Raw genomic sequence first — 18723 nt, 5'->3', positions numbered from 1 at the left:
CTTTGTTGTTTCACTATTCAAATTAGCAGATGCATTTCCTATCATTTGGTACTTTTTCTGTCAATAACACACAAATCCCATGGAAACATGCCAAAGATTTTCTTAGCAACCGAGCCTCTTGCCTGATATACACGATTAACTACAACAGTCTGTTAAAAGCTTAAAATAAACCTGTCCTTTTTTATTTAGAATTTCATATAGTGAAAGAAGATTCATTGGTAAGGAATTTAGCACAGTTTCAGGAGAATTTATTTATTTTTATGGAGGCTGAATACTCAAGAGATGTCATGATAAAAGCAGGTGTTGCCGTAGAAGCAAATCTGCTGGGATCAACCCAATGACTTAGTTCAGGTAAATTAAAAGCACTCTCACCAATTGATGGTATGGGCCCCCCCTGATTAAAATGTAAATTGATTCATGCCTTGTAAGTGTATCATACTGCTGCAGAAAGCATCCTTCTCCATCAAGAAGTAGCAAATTCCATTATGAAAGATGGGATTTTGACAAGCTGTTTCTTGTTCCAAGAGGGTAACCATTTTAGAGAAGAGTTTGTGGATTTTGGGCACTGCTTCTTGTGTTTCTGGAAGGTGCAGACTAATCACATTTTCAGAAAACAGAAGTTTTAGTTTTATATCTTCACATTTGGTTAAAGTAAAATAGAGCAAAATATCACAAGTTCTATCCTATTTATAGAGATTTTTTAAATCTTTGCTTAGAATAATCTTCATTTTCTTCACAGTCTTTGAGTTAGACCCAGAGTGCAGGCTGATGGTATATGAAAAAAATTTATTTTTAGAAGCAGCGTATATAGCTGCTATGAGAAGAAATAAACCAACAGTATCTGAGGTGAAAACTGTCACTTGAACTCTCCTTCTTAGAGGCTTGTATGGCATGCTTTTATCACAAGCTAACCATCCATTTATGTTGTGGCATCAAAAAACTTACAGACCTTTAGGTCTCTCTGTACATACTAGATGGAGGTAGTATTTAAATATCCTATCTTTCCAACAATCCTGGAAGTAGGTGCCAGTGAACACAAATTACTCAGGCACTTAGAAGAAACTGTTGGTAAGTAAGAGAATCATAAACAAAAGATTGAGAAAACACAGCATTAAGCCTTATCAGCTGAAGACTCCAAGTAGCCCTTTATTCAGGTCTTCTAAATAGTTTATGGACAATGGCAGCTTTAGTGATCTCACAGGAAGAATGACTTCTCCAGTAAATCTGTTTGTTGAAATTTAATGATATGCCTCCAAGTACAATTCTCCTGATTTGTGCCTGCTGTTGGCAAGTACAGTACATCACAACAACTCTTCCCTTCACAAGTGACCCACAAGACGTAATGCAAACAGCTGCAGTATAGCAATGTGGAATGATCTAAATGGCTGTGCTAAAGCTTGCAGAAATTTAGACATTCTTAAAGCTCTGCAAAGCTGTGCAAAATAGTAAAGGAAAAAAAAAGAAAAATAAGATATTAATTCTTGATTTAGCAGATTTTATAACAAAAAAAGTTACAAGAAAAGTAAACACTACATATAACTTGGGAAACAAAGAACACTTTGCTTACCTGAAGCTGAGTGGCTTGAACTTCACTGCAGTCATTAGGGGTCTGTGAAATCGTACCAGTGCCAAATGTTAGCATTGAGAATTATATTTGCCTGTCTTATTGCATGGTAATAAAATGCAATGGCCATTTCCAGCCATCTCTGTTATTCCCTTCTGCAGCCAAGGGTGTGGGAAAAGGGATTCCACAGCCATTTTGACAAACATGCTGGCATGCCTCAGTGCACTGTGCTTTTGCCTGATGAAGTTTCTAATCTTCATGCCTTTGCCACAGAGGTTTAAAATGACCTTGAAATAACAGAGTCTTTTTTGTTTGGTCTATGTATAAATTTCTGAAATAGTATTGTAGAAAATAGTCTCTTAGATAAGGAATATATTTTCAGCTCCTTGTCTCACAAAATACAGGTGGACATGATTTCTTACAGACCTACTAATATATAGGGAAAACATTTCTGCAGGAATTGAGAGAAAAGTCTAACTTTTTAATCCACATGATATTTACTGGTTGTCTGAAATAAGACCGGTTTTCTGCAGTATAATCTTTTTGAGGTAGAAAAATAAGATAATTAAAATGGAGTCATGCTACTCCTGGAGCCAACAGCTTTTAAGGCCAGGGGAAAAGTCTCTTCTTTTATGCACAAAGTAGGAGTTCAATCCTCATTAATTTCAATTAGAAGTTGATGAAGTTCTTTGTTTTATTACACTGCCATTTGCACTGCATTTTCAAATTGCATCAAGACATTAAATATTCTCACTGGCAGTAACTGCTCACAGGGGATTTTAAGCAGTGCAAGACACATAATGAAACTCAACTCATTATTTAGTAGTAGTAGTAGTAGTAGTAGTAGTAGTAGTAGTAGTAGTAGTAATAGTATTCTATTGCACAGGACTTGTAGTCATGGATCATGATCTCATGGCATGATGCACAAAGCCAGAACAAAAAGGCCATTAATTGTTACAAATCAGCGATTGTTAGTGGCATGGCTTGGGTAGAGCTTTGAATTTTCACCTTTCCAAAACTCGGGCAATGCTGTTTGACCAGTCAGGCTTTCCAATGAGTGTTCAAACTGACCTTGCAATGTCTGTGTGGAATCAGTGCTGTCAGTCCCCAGCTCCTCCTCCTGCCCCTGATCTCACAGCCTCCCTACCCTTGAAGAGCAGTGAGCATCTCTCAGCCTTGCCTGGTACATGCCACTGCCAGCTCCTTGCACAGTGTTTGTAAGTGGTAAAAAACCACCAAGGTATCTGGTTGTCTGTAATGGTCTTAGGAAGAAAGGGCAGTCACATTTGGCACCTGCTTGTGACTTCTCTACCAGCTGGTGGACAGTGAAACTGCATGTCCTAAAAGTGTAAAGCCATACATAAATATATTTGATGCAAATGATGTTTGGCGTGTGCACATCTATATTTATGAAAGTCACATAGAGTCTGAAGATGAGAGGCTGACTTAAAGCATATCCCTGGTTCTAGGGGCCTTAATGCCAGTAGCATGGAATGACCACCACAATCTTCCCCCACAGAGAAAGGAGCCTGGGAGAAGGCTTGGCTGAGATCTGTGTTAGTCACTCTGGGACCTGATAATTATTCAAGACCTGCCAGCAGGACAGGATTGAACAGAGGAGAGAGTTGCAGAAGTTAAACCTCCTCCATCACCTGCATAGAGATATTTGCTGTATAAGGCATCAGCCAGCAGTTACACAAGGAGAGAAAAGAAGCTGAAGTGGAGTTCCATTGGGGCATCCCAGAAAAAGAAGTGGGTGAAGAAGACAGCCTGAAATTATGCTAAGATTTTTGAGAAACAGATGGAGACGCAGTTAGGAATAGGTCTGGAAGGTGGGAGAGAACAAGAAAAGTATCTCTCTCTCTCTGTAGAAGGAAGTATTTGTTCTGCAAAGAGAGTTGTTTGGGTCCTGAAGCTGCTGAATCAGCTTTCAGGTATTTGTGCCTGACTCAAATATACAATTCTCCCTTTTCCCAGTGGTTCTGCAGGAATGCTGGTCTATCCTTGTCATTATAGACTGGCTCCACCAATAGAGGAGAGTCCAGATGGTTACTGCCCTTAAGATAAAGTGTATATAGGATGGGATCAGCTCTTTTCAGTACAGAGGATATGCCCTTAGGCTAGATCTAGATAGCATACTTCTTAAATGAGAGGGGGGAAAATGGCATGCAGAAAACAGTTGCCAAAACCATGGTACCTTTTTGTCAGCCACCCACAACCCAAAAGAGAATACCTCCTAGGAACCATTTTAACAAGCAGTGTCTGTGCATGAAAAGATGCTCAGACTTCTGTTAGAAACACTGACCGACAGATCCTAAATTTCTACTTTTCAAAGGCTATAAATTACTCTGAACACTGGGTGACCTGGAGCACATGAAGCTTTCCAAGCCCCAATATTAAAGAGAAACCTCAATGAAGGACCTCGGAAGAGAGCTGGCATTCTGTAAATATTCCCTGTTAATAAAATCAAAAATTAGGCTGTTTTGTTAGCCAAGATACCTCAAAAGAATTTCTGAAAGTGGAAATCTCCAGATTTGCTGGGGGATAGATGTAGGAAGATGACGAGTTTATTCTATCCTCAAAAACACAAAACCAAAACTGTCCTTATGTCCTTATAGTTATCAGAGAACTTAAGCCAAGTAGTACCATTGAAAGGACTTGCACTGTAGTAGGTGGATATATAATAGCAGTGTATTTGGGCTGATAACTTCCTAGACATTTTTATCCAAAGATTTTCATCCCAGACAACAAGAAAGGAGAGGAGGGAAAAAAAGCAGAAAAAAGGTGGATTCTAACCTGCAACACCCTGACCATTTTGGACTCAGAAGCCTCAAAAGCAGAGTAATTTCAACAGGGGGTGAAAAATCATGTTGAACTTGAGGAATCACATGCAGAAACCGCTGTTTTATTAATAAAGAACCACAACAGAGAAAATCTGAGAACACTTGAACACCCTGTCAATGCAGGCGAAGTATTTGCATTTTCTCCTTGTCCCTTAAAAAAAATCATGCTTGGTAAGAGGATGGGAGGAGAAGTGCATTTCATAGTGTAATTAAGACCAAAAAAACCCACCTACATTTCTAAGGATGATAATACATGAAGTGGTATTTTAGAAGTATAACACTTATCTCCAAAATTCCATCATAAGCAGTAAAATGGAGACAGAAAGCACAGAGAGGCTTCAAATGGTCTCTGCAAAGGTGCCAGCCATGGAGCTGTAGGGACACAAGGATGAGCAGTTCAACTTTTTCTTTCAAAAGGAGCCTTCTTATCTCCTTGGCAGAGCACCTGTGTGCCACAGCAGACTCACCTCATCATCCTCCACTGCCTGTATCTTTCCTTGTGGAGGTTAAGTGCTGCCTGCCTGGAGGGACTCCTCTGCAGGAGATCTTCCTGCTGCTGGGCCAGCTGCAGTGGATAGAGGCACGAAGGGATACAGCTCAGCAATTCCTCCAAAGGCAGAGCTGCAGTCCAGGCAGGCAGATAAATGCGAACGCAGATCTTCAACCTCACATGCCATGAGAACCGCCAGGTGGCTGAAAGGACTGAAAGGAAACCAGACTCTCAGCACTGCTCTGAGCATGAATTGTTCTCCAAGTGTGTTGATTAGGAACATCAGGTCATGAATTTTCCATGTGGTGGGGTTTTGTTTGTTTGTTTTCTGGAATGTGTCTGCTATGAAACATTTTTTTTCCAAAATATTAATAACTATGGCAATGGCTCCTCTGGCAATATTCAGTAACTTTTGGGATCCAGGCATTGCTCACTCTGATACTTCTTCTTCTCCTACTTTAACAAATTATCCTCAGCTATCCAGGCTGTTCCATTTTGTATAAATAATGTATCTACCAACCAGACAAAGAAATCTGTTCTTTACTTGACTTAGAGATGATGGATTCAAGTCAAAGTCCCTGTCCCATGCCACCTGGGGATGTTTATTTAAATCAAGGGTTACACAGAGCTCGTCGACCTGACACAGGAATTAGGAGAGATGTGCACTTTGCAAAGCCAGGTAAGGCAACATAGAGCATTTCAAAGCCCCATGTACAGGTGACTGAATCAAGCAGTGGATCAACACAGTTTGTCTGACTTGGCACAGGGCACCTGCTTCAGAAGGAGTTGAGCTGGCTCCATTGATACCCACCAGCTGAAGAAGCTCAAATGTCTGATATGCTTCTACAACCTACAGTCAGATTCCCAAACTTAGGTTTCTTAACTATATCTTCTTCCCCTCAGAGCTGCCCTGTGGGCCTTGCAGAGGACAGACCAAATTCCTGCCCTGGATGAGGGTGGCAGAGTCTGCACACATGTGCCATACCCCAAACCCCTCCAGCTTTCTCAACCTGTCTGTAAACATAAAGTATCTGGGAAAATATTTTTCCCAGAATAGGGTAGGACAGCTTTTGAAATCTGAAATAATTTTGCAGCAAGGGAAAACTGTCTTCTACCCATCTCTAGCTCTCAGCTTCTCAAGTGTCTGAGACATTTATAGGTGAAAGAGAAACCTCACTATGGTTTGATGAGAAAAGCAATGAGATCCCAACCTCTTCCTCAGTTAAATAAATCTGGGGTCTTGCCAAAGCAAGTCTAAAGAGAGCAAACTAACCTTCCTAGTCTGTAAATAGCTACAAAAGATGCTGAGAACAGAGACAAGAGCAGCAGTCACCTGAAGTTAATGAAGAAAGAAGAGTGTGTCACGGTGGAGAAACATCAGTGTAGAAGCACAGCAGCAACAACTGTATCCAGAAGACGAAAAGAAGCAAAAGGAATTAATTCTCTCATCACTAAAGGGTGCTCCCTGGAAATAGATGGACTTAGTATACACATACATATTGCTCTTTCTCTTCTGGATGATTCAGTCATGTTTTTGAGTCTGATTTTAGAAAAACACTTGGACAGTCTCATCCTGCCTCAAACTGAAAAGAAGGCAATAGGAAATACGCTGGTTTATTTCAACAGCAATTATATATTGAGATATATTTTTTGCCTAAGACAAGCAAGAAAAAAAAAAGTAGCTACATACAAGAATGACACAAGAATGTGTCACAGAATCATATAATGGTCTGGGCTCGGAGGGACCTCAAAGGTCATCTGATTCCAGACCAATTGCTCTAAGCTCTGTCCAATCTGGCCTTGAACACTTACAGGGATGGGGCATTCACAGCTCCACTGGACAACCTGTTCCTGTGCCTCATTACACCCACAGTCAAGAACTTCTTTCCCACATCTAATCTAAATCTCTTCTCTTTCAGTTTAAAACTTTTCCTATTTGTCCTATCATTAACTGCCTGTGTAAAAAAAACCCAAAAAAATCCAAAAAACAAAAACTGCCTGCTCAGTCTTTTTTATAAGCCCTCTTTAGGTACTGAGAGGCTGCTATAAGATGTCCCTGAAACCTTGTCTTTTCAAGGCCAAACAGTCCCAGATCTCTCAACCTGTCTGCACAGAAGTTCCATTCCTCTGAGCATCCTTGTGGCCCTTCTATGAACCTGCTCTAACAGGTCCATGTCTGTCTTGTGCTGAGGATTTCAAACCTGGATGCAGCATTCCAGGTAGGGTCTCAAAAGCAGAGAGGGAGAATCACCTCCCTTGATCAGCTGGCCATCCCTCTTTCAATGCAGCCAGGATGTGGTTGGCTTTCTGGGGTGCAAGTCCACACTGCTGACTTGTGTCCTGTTTTTCATTCATGGGAACCACTAAATCTTTCTCCACAGGGCTGCTCTCAATGTGTTATTGTATATCAAAAGCATTGAAAGGATTACCAAATTAACCATTCTTCTATCAACCTAATATCAGTTCTAGCAAATTTAACAGAACAGTATATACAGGATTTCATTTTTAAACAAATTACAGGAGAGGCGTACAATTAATAGCAGTAAGAAAAAAAGAAAACAATCTTTTTCCAAAGCAACTCAATATCCTTTAAGTTATGTCACAGAATTGGTTGATAAGTGTCTAAATGCCAAACCAATGTATCAAATGCATGTATATATATAGGAAATTGTGATTATTGTAGTTTACATCTTTGCTGAATCATCACTCAGGCAGTAGATGATAAAACCAGTCACTGACTGATCTCAAAGATAAGTATTCCTGGGAAATCCTTTCTGAGGAAGCATGTTTTTAATGCATTGCCCTGTGTCTTCCAGTTATTTAACTTGTATAAATGAACTGGCAGCATATATAATACTGTTGATAAAGTTTGTACATAAAACAAAACCAGGAGGATTATTTAACCAAACCAACAAAAGGACTGGTGTTCCCTCTAGCAGATGAAATAAACTGAGCACAAACAAGCAGAGAGAATTAATTTACAGTGAAGCCAAATAGTTGCATATTTGGAAAAAGAACATTTGTGCTTATGGGATCAGAGATTGCATCCTGGGGAAAGGAAAAGAAATTGAGGAGTCATACTAGATGGCGAGCTAATCCTGAAGCTTCAGTGAAAAGTGATGGTTTAAAAGATTAACACCATCTTTAAATGTATAAGGCATGACACACTGAATAGGACCAAAAGCTTCTATGTCTTTTGTATTTAACACCAGTTCCTTAAATAATAACATTCCTGTCCTCAACAGAAACAAAGGGAAATTGTCCCTCATCACAACTGTCCTTTGTCTTTGTGTTTGCTAGGTGTGAAAGGCAGTTAGCCCACAAAGCTGAAAATTACAGGGATTGTGTAGGTCCCATCAGTTATCAGCAATACATTGGATGACAAATTTCATCATATTTGAATAACTGTCACAGAATTTTAATATAGCTGCAGCCCCATTTTCATTAGTGTTTTGAGCAAAATACTGTAAACTGCAATAACTGATAGGAAATCAGTAATACATAATAATTATTCATTATTAAGAGATGAAGCACAGATCACATGCCTGGGTGTCAACTCCCTTAGTTTTGAAGCTGGTGACATCCATGTATCAAATTAGACTCAAAATAATAATTAATAATGATTCTAACAGACACCTGCATCAATTTACCTCTGCCTGAGAAGCTCATGGGGAAAGTCCTTTCATGGGGAAAGGACTTCATACAAATTTGGAGGGTATATGGACAGTAAAGGGTTTACAGCCGTGTTTCCAGAGGAGATAACAGGAACCTGACTTATTTAACATCACAAAGCAAAGCAAGAGTAGCTTCTTTCAGGAATATCTTAGAGTCAATGGGAAAACAGAGGAGTATCATTTAAGTAATTTTAAAAATCAGAACTTTCTTTTAACTAAAGCTGTGAGAATAACTTTCTAAAAGAAAGCACAGGCAACAGAGACAAGTCAGTCTTAGATAATTCAGCTTAAGCTAAGGACAGATGACATGTTCCTTTGTCTGATTGCAGGGCTGGGTTTTATGATAAAGAGGAGCCTTCTGCTTCTCTGCTGTTATACTGAAATAGAGGCTTAGGTATTGGTCATCTAAACATTGCATGAAAGTTATAGAAGACCATAAAATGGCGTAAGAAGAAGATCTTTAGAAAAAAGTGAAAGATGCAACTCTATTGCTGTATTAACTACAGTCTCCATTTAAATTAAGAAAATATTGCTGAATTTGGACTTTTCAGGGAGTAGCCGATTGTGTTTTGGAAAGGTAAGTCTAGCTTAAAATTGAAGCAGAATCCATTATAGACGTAATGACAGAGGAACAATTTCATAATTTTTGCATCAATGGCTGCAGATCATCCAGGGGCAGCACTGAGCGTAACTGACCTTCAGAAGAGGAAGAGAAGAGAGAACACAACTTTGTAGAAACCTCTCAGGCTGAGGCAAGTGAAATGCTGCTCAGTTTGGGACAAGCCTCCAGAAAGATGAGAGCCAAGAGTGTACTTGTGAGAAGAGAAACATCCTCCTCTGCTGCTGAAAGCCTCTCTATCAGCTGCTATGTGAACTCACTTGAGGACTAGAATTACCTATGCAATTTCACGGTAGAAAGGTAAATTTGGAGCCTACAAGGCATCTGGGGTGCCAAGTAATTTTCTTTTTTATGCTATAACTGAACCTGTGGCAGGGAACTGCTCAGAAAGGACAAGAATCAACACCAGGCTGAGGTTTAGTTTGTGTCTGTGGCCACCTTCTGTTTTGCTAGTTCTGTTTTTTGACAGCTGGGAACCAGCTCATGCCAGCAAGCTAATGAGACAAACACAAGATATCACATACAGCATCCGTGCTCCACCCACACGCTGCTGCAGCCTGCTGGGCTCTTCTCACTCAGAGGGGCTCCACTTGTGGCCTCAAGGGTGTTTCAGGACCTACTGTCCACTGCTTTCCCTGCAGATCAGGTGCCTGAGTGCTCTTGGTTTGATTCAAGGGTTTTATAAATGATTTTGAAACAGAGCAGGTGAAACATCTGAGATCACCAGGTAACTGATTTCATTCAAATTTGGATTGTACAAACTGGAATGCTTTCAGCTCTGAGGTGTCTCAGACCATTGAACTGTGAGAGGAGGAAGATCTCAGAAAGGATTACAGTTACTCCTAAGTTAACTGGTAACACTTTGAGACACACCACTGCTCTTACATTTTTGAAGAGGGAGGAATAAATGTACAAAGGACTGTCTGATTTCCGAAAGGTTGTCACCAACCCCACTGGCTCCCATATGAGCCAAGAATTTAAATATGGCCCATCAAGTCTGAAACTGGACAAAGTGGGTGTAGTAACTGCATGGTTCCCTTAAGGTATCTGGGAGCCAGGAGCTGTGGAAGAGTCAGATTCTATGTATTTGTTCTCCTTCTGTAAGATGGAGAGATTAAGAATATATATTTATTTAATTGGATACATCCTCTCTTACATAGGAGGAACACAGCATTCAGTGTAATGGTGTATTCCAGCCTGAAACTCGTGGTCATCTTGACGGGGACTTTAAGAAATATTTTTCTAAGGAAATCCAAAATCATGAATTGTCACCTTCTGTCACGAAAATAATTTTTTTTTAAAGGCACAAGATGAAATATGCACTTGGAAACTTCTATTATTTAGTCACATATTTTTATCTCTTAAATGTTCTTTCTTATCTTTTTCTTTGAGGTCTCCAACTTCTATCTTTTGAGGTTTGCTCCAAAACCATAGGAAAAAACCCACCCTGTTTATTTTTAAATCAAAGTTTAAAATCTCATGGGATGTTCAGACCCAGCAGCCCTGAAATGAAATGCAATTCCCTAAGGTTTAGGATCACAGAGATGTAAACATGCCCGCCATCAATGACTACATAAATAAACTAGAAGTTTGGTAGAACTAGATTTTTCTTCCAACTTGGGTCTGCTGATTTAACTAGGAAAAAAGAAAAAAGACATTTTTTAACATTTCAGAAGAGATTTGATATTTTCAGTGTGTTGCAAGAGCAAAATTGAGAAGCTTTTGGGGATAGAGGTGCAACAGTGTAACAGTAAATGCCACTAACACAAGATAAATTTATGCTGAGTTTGCTGAATAGAGGTTTAACCCGCTGAGTATTATGAAAATCACCCGTGACAGAGATGGAAGAAGAGGTAAGTGATGGGTTGGTGAGATTCACAGGATAACACACCTAGGGACATCCTCTGGGCTGCCTTCCAGCTACTGCTTCTGCCCTATGAGAGCTCCGTGGTGCTTGCCATACCCCCTTGCATCCTCCAAATGATGGCTTTTACATCCTCACCTGGGATTTTCTCCATCCTTCATCCCAGTCCTGTCCCTCTGGCTGTACCTGTCCCTGCTCCCACTGTGGGCCATGGGCACCTTAGACAACATTACGAACACGGTCAAAAATCTGACTCAGATGCTGCAAACCCTGAACAGTCCCCAGTCATCTGCAATATTAGAGAGAGGCTCAGGCAGCCCTGCAGTTAATTAACTGCATAAATAGAAAATACAAACCCACATTTGAGGAACATGTTGATGCAATTGCACTGAAGAGGATATAAGCAATGATAAGGAGTGAGAGACCAGGTAAGCATCTGAATGACTATTTTGTTGGATGTTCTTCATGAAATTACAATAATTGTCTGGAAAAATGAGTTACATCTTTTTGAGTGTTCAATTCTAAAATGAAATATCATTTTTTGTTGCAGAGCAGACATTTATTTTCACAATTATCCTGCTTACATCACTGTGGACTTCCCTTGAACTGTGCATTGCCTGAAGCTGTGGGACTACAGTAGGCACTTTCTGTACCTCCCTGATATCTATACTTCTTCATTAAAGATAAGAAGCAGAAGTGTAGATTAAAAAATCTAAAAGCAACTTCCTTCAACATCAACATACTTCTAGAAAGTAGCTCATGTCACAAAGAACCTCCTAAAGCTGTGCTCATTTGGTACCACTTTATGAAGTAAGATGACCATGCAGCCACGTGCTGCTCTCCTTGGGGACAGCACACAAAGAAAGAAATTGAGCGTGGGAGAGAGGAAGATGAAATGAAACATCTGACTGCAGAAACATCCTGTCTGCTGTAAAACAGCTATATTTGTAGGGAAGGAGAATCCACTACAACTCTGCAGATCCAGTCACACAGGATGGGAGAACCTGCATCTTCCAGACTACACAGTAGAAGCGAAGATTCAGTTTTGTGCTGGCCTCTATGTTTTGAAGCTGAGCCTTTCAGTCCTCTTAAAGCCTTTGTGAGAAGACACAGTTCAGCATCCTGGAGTGTATGTTCCTTCCAGAATTTTGCTTGGTGGCTGAGAAAATGGTCATAGCCAAGGCCTTAGAAGTCTATTATAAGGTGCATTTTATCTCAATTATTTGCACACAGTAGATAATGTGCAGTAGCCTAGAGCATCCCAAATGTTTAGAGCAAAAAAATGCTGAAATGTACCTCAGAGGGGTAGCAAGCCTCATTAACAGCAAGAACAAGCATCAATGTGGGCTTCAGGGAAGTCAATGGTGCCCTCTAAAGGGAACTCGTGTGATACACTGGAAAGCTTCACAGCTGTGGGACCCACTGCCCAAGCAGCCATGGAACACCCAGCAAGAGTCTATGTGTAACAACATTAATAATCCGTAAGATGATAAAATGCAGAGTCATTAATATCTCTTCTGAATTTGGGAAGGAAGCCTGTGGAACGTTTTTTTTCAAACATTTATTGGTTATGGTGAGAAAGCATCCTTGTCCCAAACAACATAAATTTTGGGACCAAGACCTCATCAGATCATGGCTAAGGAAAGAAGGGTACATCGAATTAGCAGGAGTCTGCACAAGTGAAAGTGGGCCATGATAATCTCACAAAACTTCAATCTGAGCTAAATAATTCTTGCACAGAGAGATTATGGAGCCTTCCTCGAGAACCATCTGTATGCAATCGTGTGCAGTGTGGGGTAGGATGACCCAGCCTGAGCAGGGAGGTTGGGCCAGGTGACCCACTGTGGTGCCTTCCAACCTTGCCCATTGTGTGAGTGTATGATAACACAGCACAGCAGCAGGTGCACTGACAGTGATTACAGCAGCTACTCAGAAATGAAGCATGTGAGTGAATAAACACCAGAGAGCAACCAGAGCACTGTAAGCAGTGCTTTGTCTCAGCCTTAGCCATTAGGAGCCTGCAATTACTTTGTGATTCACTTATAAAATTCAACATGTTCCCTTCCAAAAAGTACCAAGTACCTTGAACAACAACACACACTTTATTTCAATCTTCCAGTTGAGCTCTGGCTGATTGCACCATCATTTGGCCAAATCAGGAGAAGAGCTATCGATCCCCAATGTACTGATGTACAGATCTTATACTTGGGTATACATTATTCCAGGACAAGAGTGTGCTTCCCCAGGAAGATTAATCTTGTGTTGAATTCAAGAGGCGCTGCAATGCTTTGCTACTAAGAAAGTCAGGACAATTATTCCCAGGTTTAGTGATTGCCACTCATTAAAATCAGGATTTACTTGATTACATTTTGGAGAAACTCTAGACCCTGAGCACAATTTGTAACTGATGGGAAGATAAAAATATTAATATTGCTTAAAATTAAGTATTACCAGTGAATCTTGTAAATGTTGCTCATGCTCAAGCTTTAGCCATACTTTTTTTTCCCCCGCTGGATTGCAGGTATAGTATCAGGAGGATGCTGTGATTTACCAGATAAGGTGAATCTACATCCTTTGGTCACAAATGTTACTTACAGCATTTGTGGTGTAGTCACTAGAAACAAACAGAATATCAGAAAGCCATTAATTTCAGAAGACATTAGAATAATCCTGGGAACGTTTTCATTTAGATTTATGCTTTTCTGCAACAAAAAAATTGCACACAACTCATTCCAGAGCTGCACCATATCTGAGACTTGGATAGAGGATGCCCATACAGGAACAAAATTGGGGACAGTGCCTCATAATGCATGACAATGTGGAAATTCCTAGTCAAACTTCCACCATCGGCCATTGTGACTTGGAGAAGGCCACTTTCACCTCTCATTTCCTCAGGGTTTCCACATGGGTGGTATGAGACCTGAAGGTTTACTGAGCATGTTGAGTCAAAAATGTCTCTGAAACCCAGGTGCTGTTGCTGTTACTGTACATGATGGGTTATGAGACAAGGCAAACCATGTACCAGTCAAACTAATGCTCACTTGTTAAACAAAGATCATTCCCCAAGGCTCAAGTGCTTGATTCACACAGGCAGTTTAAGATGTTTCAACTGAGAATTCAAAGCCAGAGTTAGCTTTACAGCAAGAGGAAGGTCAGGTATGGGAGTTCAGTATGTGCCCTTTGCCAATCTGAACACGATTTTTTCATGCTGAGTACTAGTAATTAAGTGATCTCTAGTGAATAACAGCACCTGCGTTATCCATCCTTGGTACCATGAGAATTATTAAGCAGCAAACTGTGAAGCTCACAGCTCGTTAGAAGCTCTGCACAACACAGCAGCACATAGCCCAAGTCCCATGACTCCCAATATATCACAGCATAGAGAACAGCAGTGCAAACAAGAAGACTGCATAAAGGGAAAAAGACTGGGAAGGCTGGGATGTGGGAGCAGCAGGAGGATCGGCATCAGGGCTGCCAGAGGCACTCAGATTAGCAGGTCATCAAGATCCTAGCACAGCAATGTGCAGCTTTTTAGGTTACTTGGAATAGCAAAGGTGATCTATACCCAGACTAAAACAGACATGACATTGAGGGAGGATGTTGGGAAGAACAGCCTGGAGCCTTGAAACTTGGCAGTTTCAAGGAGGAGAGAAAGAGCAGTGAGGAAATCCTAATGACTTGCAGAGGTGAGATAAGACGGGTAGCTCCTAAAGGACACAAATGGCACGTCCAAAGCCAGCCACTCTCCCCGGTTAAAAGAGTGAACAGAAAATCGAGGAGAACTTCTGAGCAGGCAAGCCTTGTGCTCTGGGTACCCAGGCCAGCTGGGCACACATATCTTGGTGCCTGCTCGCTGGACAGAGCTCTCCAGCACCTGCATCTTAGTGCTCATGTGTGGGCAACTCAGTTCCAAAGTAAGGTCACATCCCTTTCCGACATCTGTCCTATCCTCTCGCAACACTACTTCCACCCACAGGTGAGAAGGAACACAGCACAACACAGCTGGTAGGGAGCTTGACGGTGAGGAACGAAACCGTGGAAGAGGAGATAAAGGGAACGTAGGGAGAGGATAACTGTCATGCCTAGGGGATGGAAAGCAGAAGTCTGCTCAGACAGAAGGAAGGAACGATGCTCCATCGGAGGAAAGACATGATGGAAACAGCAAAAGGAGTTTATGGAAGCCTGAGGGAAAGGGCAGAAAGAGAGTTGTGGGACAAAAGAGGATTCACAGAAATGATGGCAAGATGTTCTGAAGTTTGAGTAAAATGTTTCAGGAAACAGGAAAATGGAGGTGAAAAGGAGGCATTGGAAAGATAAGCACGTAGGAAGCAGCTACTGGGGAGAGACTTGAGTTAGGGTTTGCATCCTGAATACAATGCTCCCATAGTCAGGAATAGGCGGGCACACAGGAGGTGCTCTGAGACAACTTTGTGCAAGTAGAACGAAGCAGCTTTGTGCGAGGAAATTCCACAGGAAGGGAGCATTAATACCAGAGGAATGTGGCAAGGATGACAGAATCATAGAATAGTTCTGGTTGGGACCTTGGCAGGTCATCTGGTCCAACGCCCTGCTCAGAGTGGGGAAGGAAAATAGTTATATAGATAAAAATTCCCTTGCATCTTCACAGATAGAAAGTGAAGCTTTAGTTATAATACCAAAAATGCATATCTAAAGTCAAACCTTCCCTTGGTTCTCTAGGTTGATGTTCCCCTCTGGAAGTATTGCTCATTTTACAGATTATTGGAACTGCTGCTATAACTGCCCTGGATTCTTTGCTATGAAGCAGAGAGGGTTTTATTGCACATCAAAAGGAGGAAACGAACACACACATGAAAATCAACCTGTAGCTTGCTCTAAACACACATGCACATCTAATGCACAGTTGATGCAGGCACAAAACAAAGATAGGAAAAATATTTCTCATGCAAACTGGGTTGGTGGTTAATCAAGTGAATCGTACCTTTTAGAGAGGTATCCTAGCAACTCCCCAGCAGCCACGAGTCCCGGCTGACAGTGCACACTGATGCAATTGTTCTCCTCCTGCAGACATCAAAACTTTGCAGCTAATCAAAGAGATAATTCGAAACAGGAGACTACGTTAAATCTGATCCAACAAAAGGGAATTTTATAAATGAGCAATGTCACCCGGGGCATCTCTTATGCTTAAAGTTGTCATCTTGGAACAAGAGTAGGTCAGGCTCAGCGAAGCTGTGCAACAGTGGGAACAAAATCTCCCTTCCTGCAACCATGACTCTCCTGAAGGCACTTGTGTCTGCCAAACTGGCTTGTGCTGGTCTCTGCTTCAGAGCATTATGCAGAATTTATTACTGTTCTCTTGAATAGTAAAGGTTCACCCAAAGCACTTTCTAGAGCACAAGTACCAGTGAAAGCCCTACTGATGCTCTTGTAGCCACCTGCCCCAAAACCAAATTCATACTCCTAACATGCCAGATTAGATATTCTGTCACATCTCAAGCTGCACCATGAGAGATATGGGTTGGATATTAGGAAGAAGTTTTTTATGGAAATAATAATAAAGTGTTGGAATGCTTTACCTGGGGAAGTGATGGAGTCATGATCCCTGGATGTGTTTAAAAAAAGACTGGATGTGGCACTTGGTGCCATGGTTTAGTTGAGGTGTTAGGGTGTGAGTTGGACTTGATGATCTTGGAGGTCTCTTCCAACCTAGTTACTCTGTGATACAGTGATCTGACAGTGCAAATAGGCTCAGGCCTGGCTGCATAAAATCTGCTGTCTTGGGACCAGCAATGAACCTGAGGCTACTAAGTAGCCCAAGTTCATCCTCTCTAAGTGTCCTCATTTTGGAAGGATCATAGATTTGCAATTCACCTCTTTAGGCACGGGTGCAATAGAAAAAGAAAAATCACAAACATAGGATCCCATAAGGGTATGGAAAATTACTTCCCTCCCTTCCCCTAACTTTTCCCCACAGATCTGGGAAAAATATTCAAGATGTTTAAGCATTTCCCACTTCCCTTTTCTTACCTCAGCTGAGAGGCTTCAGTTCAGAGTTCTGAAGCGTCTCCCAAGTTCTCCTCCAGCAGTTTACGTTTCTTCTGGATTACAGAACATCTATTATACTCCCCTGACATACTCAACAGTTCATCTCCTCTTTCCAAGAGAAGAACATTCCGTCTTACAACTTCCTGTTTTCTCAGTCAGCTGAGCCCTGACACCTGATCACCCTCATCAGATGCTCCTCAGATACTTTTGTTTGATGACCACTCTCTTGGGGATTAGAATTGTAAGACCATTTTTCCCAGAGCAGTAATAATGTCTCTGAATATTCCACTAAAACTGTTAATCAAACTTTAATGATCCTTCCTTGTTGGAATGGAGGAATTTCTTTCACCACCTTTGGTGGTTTGGAAGGAAAGAAAGAACAGATGCAATAGCCATTTGGTCTAAACATCAAACAGAACAACTGGACAAAAACATCAAATCATACACACGTTGTCATCAAAACTGTTGTGACCTACTTTTTACTGCAAAAGCAGGATTTTTTTGTAGTTGATCAAGTGCTGTTAAGACACTGTCACCACTAAAAGCAACATGCAGACTGTCCAGCTATAGCAGCTAGGACCAGGGGTCCAGAGGACTACAGGGTATCAATGTGCCTCTTTGTGAGGTCTACAGAGCCTTTTAAGACCTTGCAAAAGTTTCTTCCAGTGAGTAGAAAGCTGTTACTCCACAGCAGAAATGCTGCTTACAGATGTTATTACAAGGAGACAAACGTTTCCTCCCACAATCAGAAGATTACCTCTGCTTTCACACGTTTTATCTGCAATGGTATTTGTGTCACTGACTCTAAAACTAGAAAGTGTAGCAACAGAAAAGAATAAGCTGTAGAGATGGACAGCCATGAGAGGAAAAGGGAAATTATACCTGTGACACTGTTTCCAGCAGATCAATTTATTTTCACCTCCTAATGCAGATACACCCTTTATTTTTGGTGTGAGTCACCACAGTATTTGCTTTAGGAAGAGGCTGGTAACAGGATGTGAATATTTGTGAACTTAAGAAGGGGCTGATAATAAAAAACAGCTTAGAAACGATAAATTTGTAATTGAAACAGCAGGGCACATCAGTTCAGCACAATAGTTGGAATTTGCCAGATGCTAATGAGTTGACTTGCAAAGAAACAAAGCCAATAGTCCCCTCCACACACTACATCATCCTTAATAACTGCAGCAAATACATTATTGTTTTATGCCTTAGAATCTTCAACCACAGGAAATAAACAATCCACCTCAATGTCATCTTCAGGAGCAAAGTACCTGCTTTCAGAAGGGCAGCACCACCCACAGGTAGGACAAGATAAGTAACTACCCAGTCACAAACACCCACAGTGTTTATACCCACAGCCCTCTCCTACCTCTTACACCACAGCATTCACTCCAAAAAGTCACTGCAGGAAAGTAACACACAGTTAAATTCACTGCTGTTGGTTAAAATTTTTCTGATATTCTGACCATCTGCAGGCAAAATGAGCCAGATAAGTTCTGTAGTATTACAATGAATATAATTGGGATTGTAAGCAAGCAGGTGAACATGAGCTGCTCTTCACTACAGAGCACCTGGTGAGAACTGTCCCACACCCTGGATCTGTGATTAATTTTATTTCTGAATGGGAGGAGCAAAGAGAGTT

General features: G+C 41.1%; 1 long non-coding RNA gene across 1 annotated transcript; it reads right to left on the bottom strand.

Moving 5' to 3' along the window:
- Positions 1-1177: 1177 nt before the first annotated feature.
- LOC148224453 (uncharacterized) lies at positions 1178-16237 on the bottom strand. Its single transcript, XR_015802649.1, has 3 exons — positions 16015-16237; positions 1568-1609; positions 1178-1433 (listed from the first exon to the last, which is right to left on the bottom strand). It is a non-coding gene; the product is annotated as an uncharacterized LOC148224453 (long non-coding RNA).
- Between the last annotated feature and the right edge of the window lie 2486 nt (positions 16238-18723).

This window comes from Sturnus vulgaris, chromosome 3, assembly GCF_052056855.1.
Source record: "Sturnus vulgaris isolate bStuVul1 chromosome 3, bStuVul1.hap1, whole genome shotgun sequence".
In the NCBI taxonomy this organism is placed as follows: Eukaryota; Metazoa; Chordata; class Aves; order Passeriformes; family Sturnidae; genus Sturnus; species Sturnus vulgaris.
The sequence above is the reverse complement of the archived record's forward strand: the minus strand, read 5'-3'. Positions and strand labels throughout refer to the sequence as shown.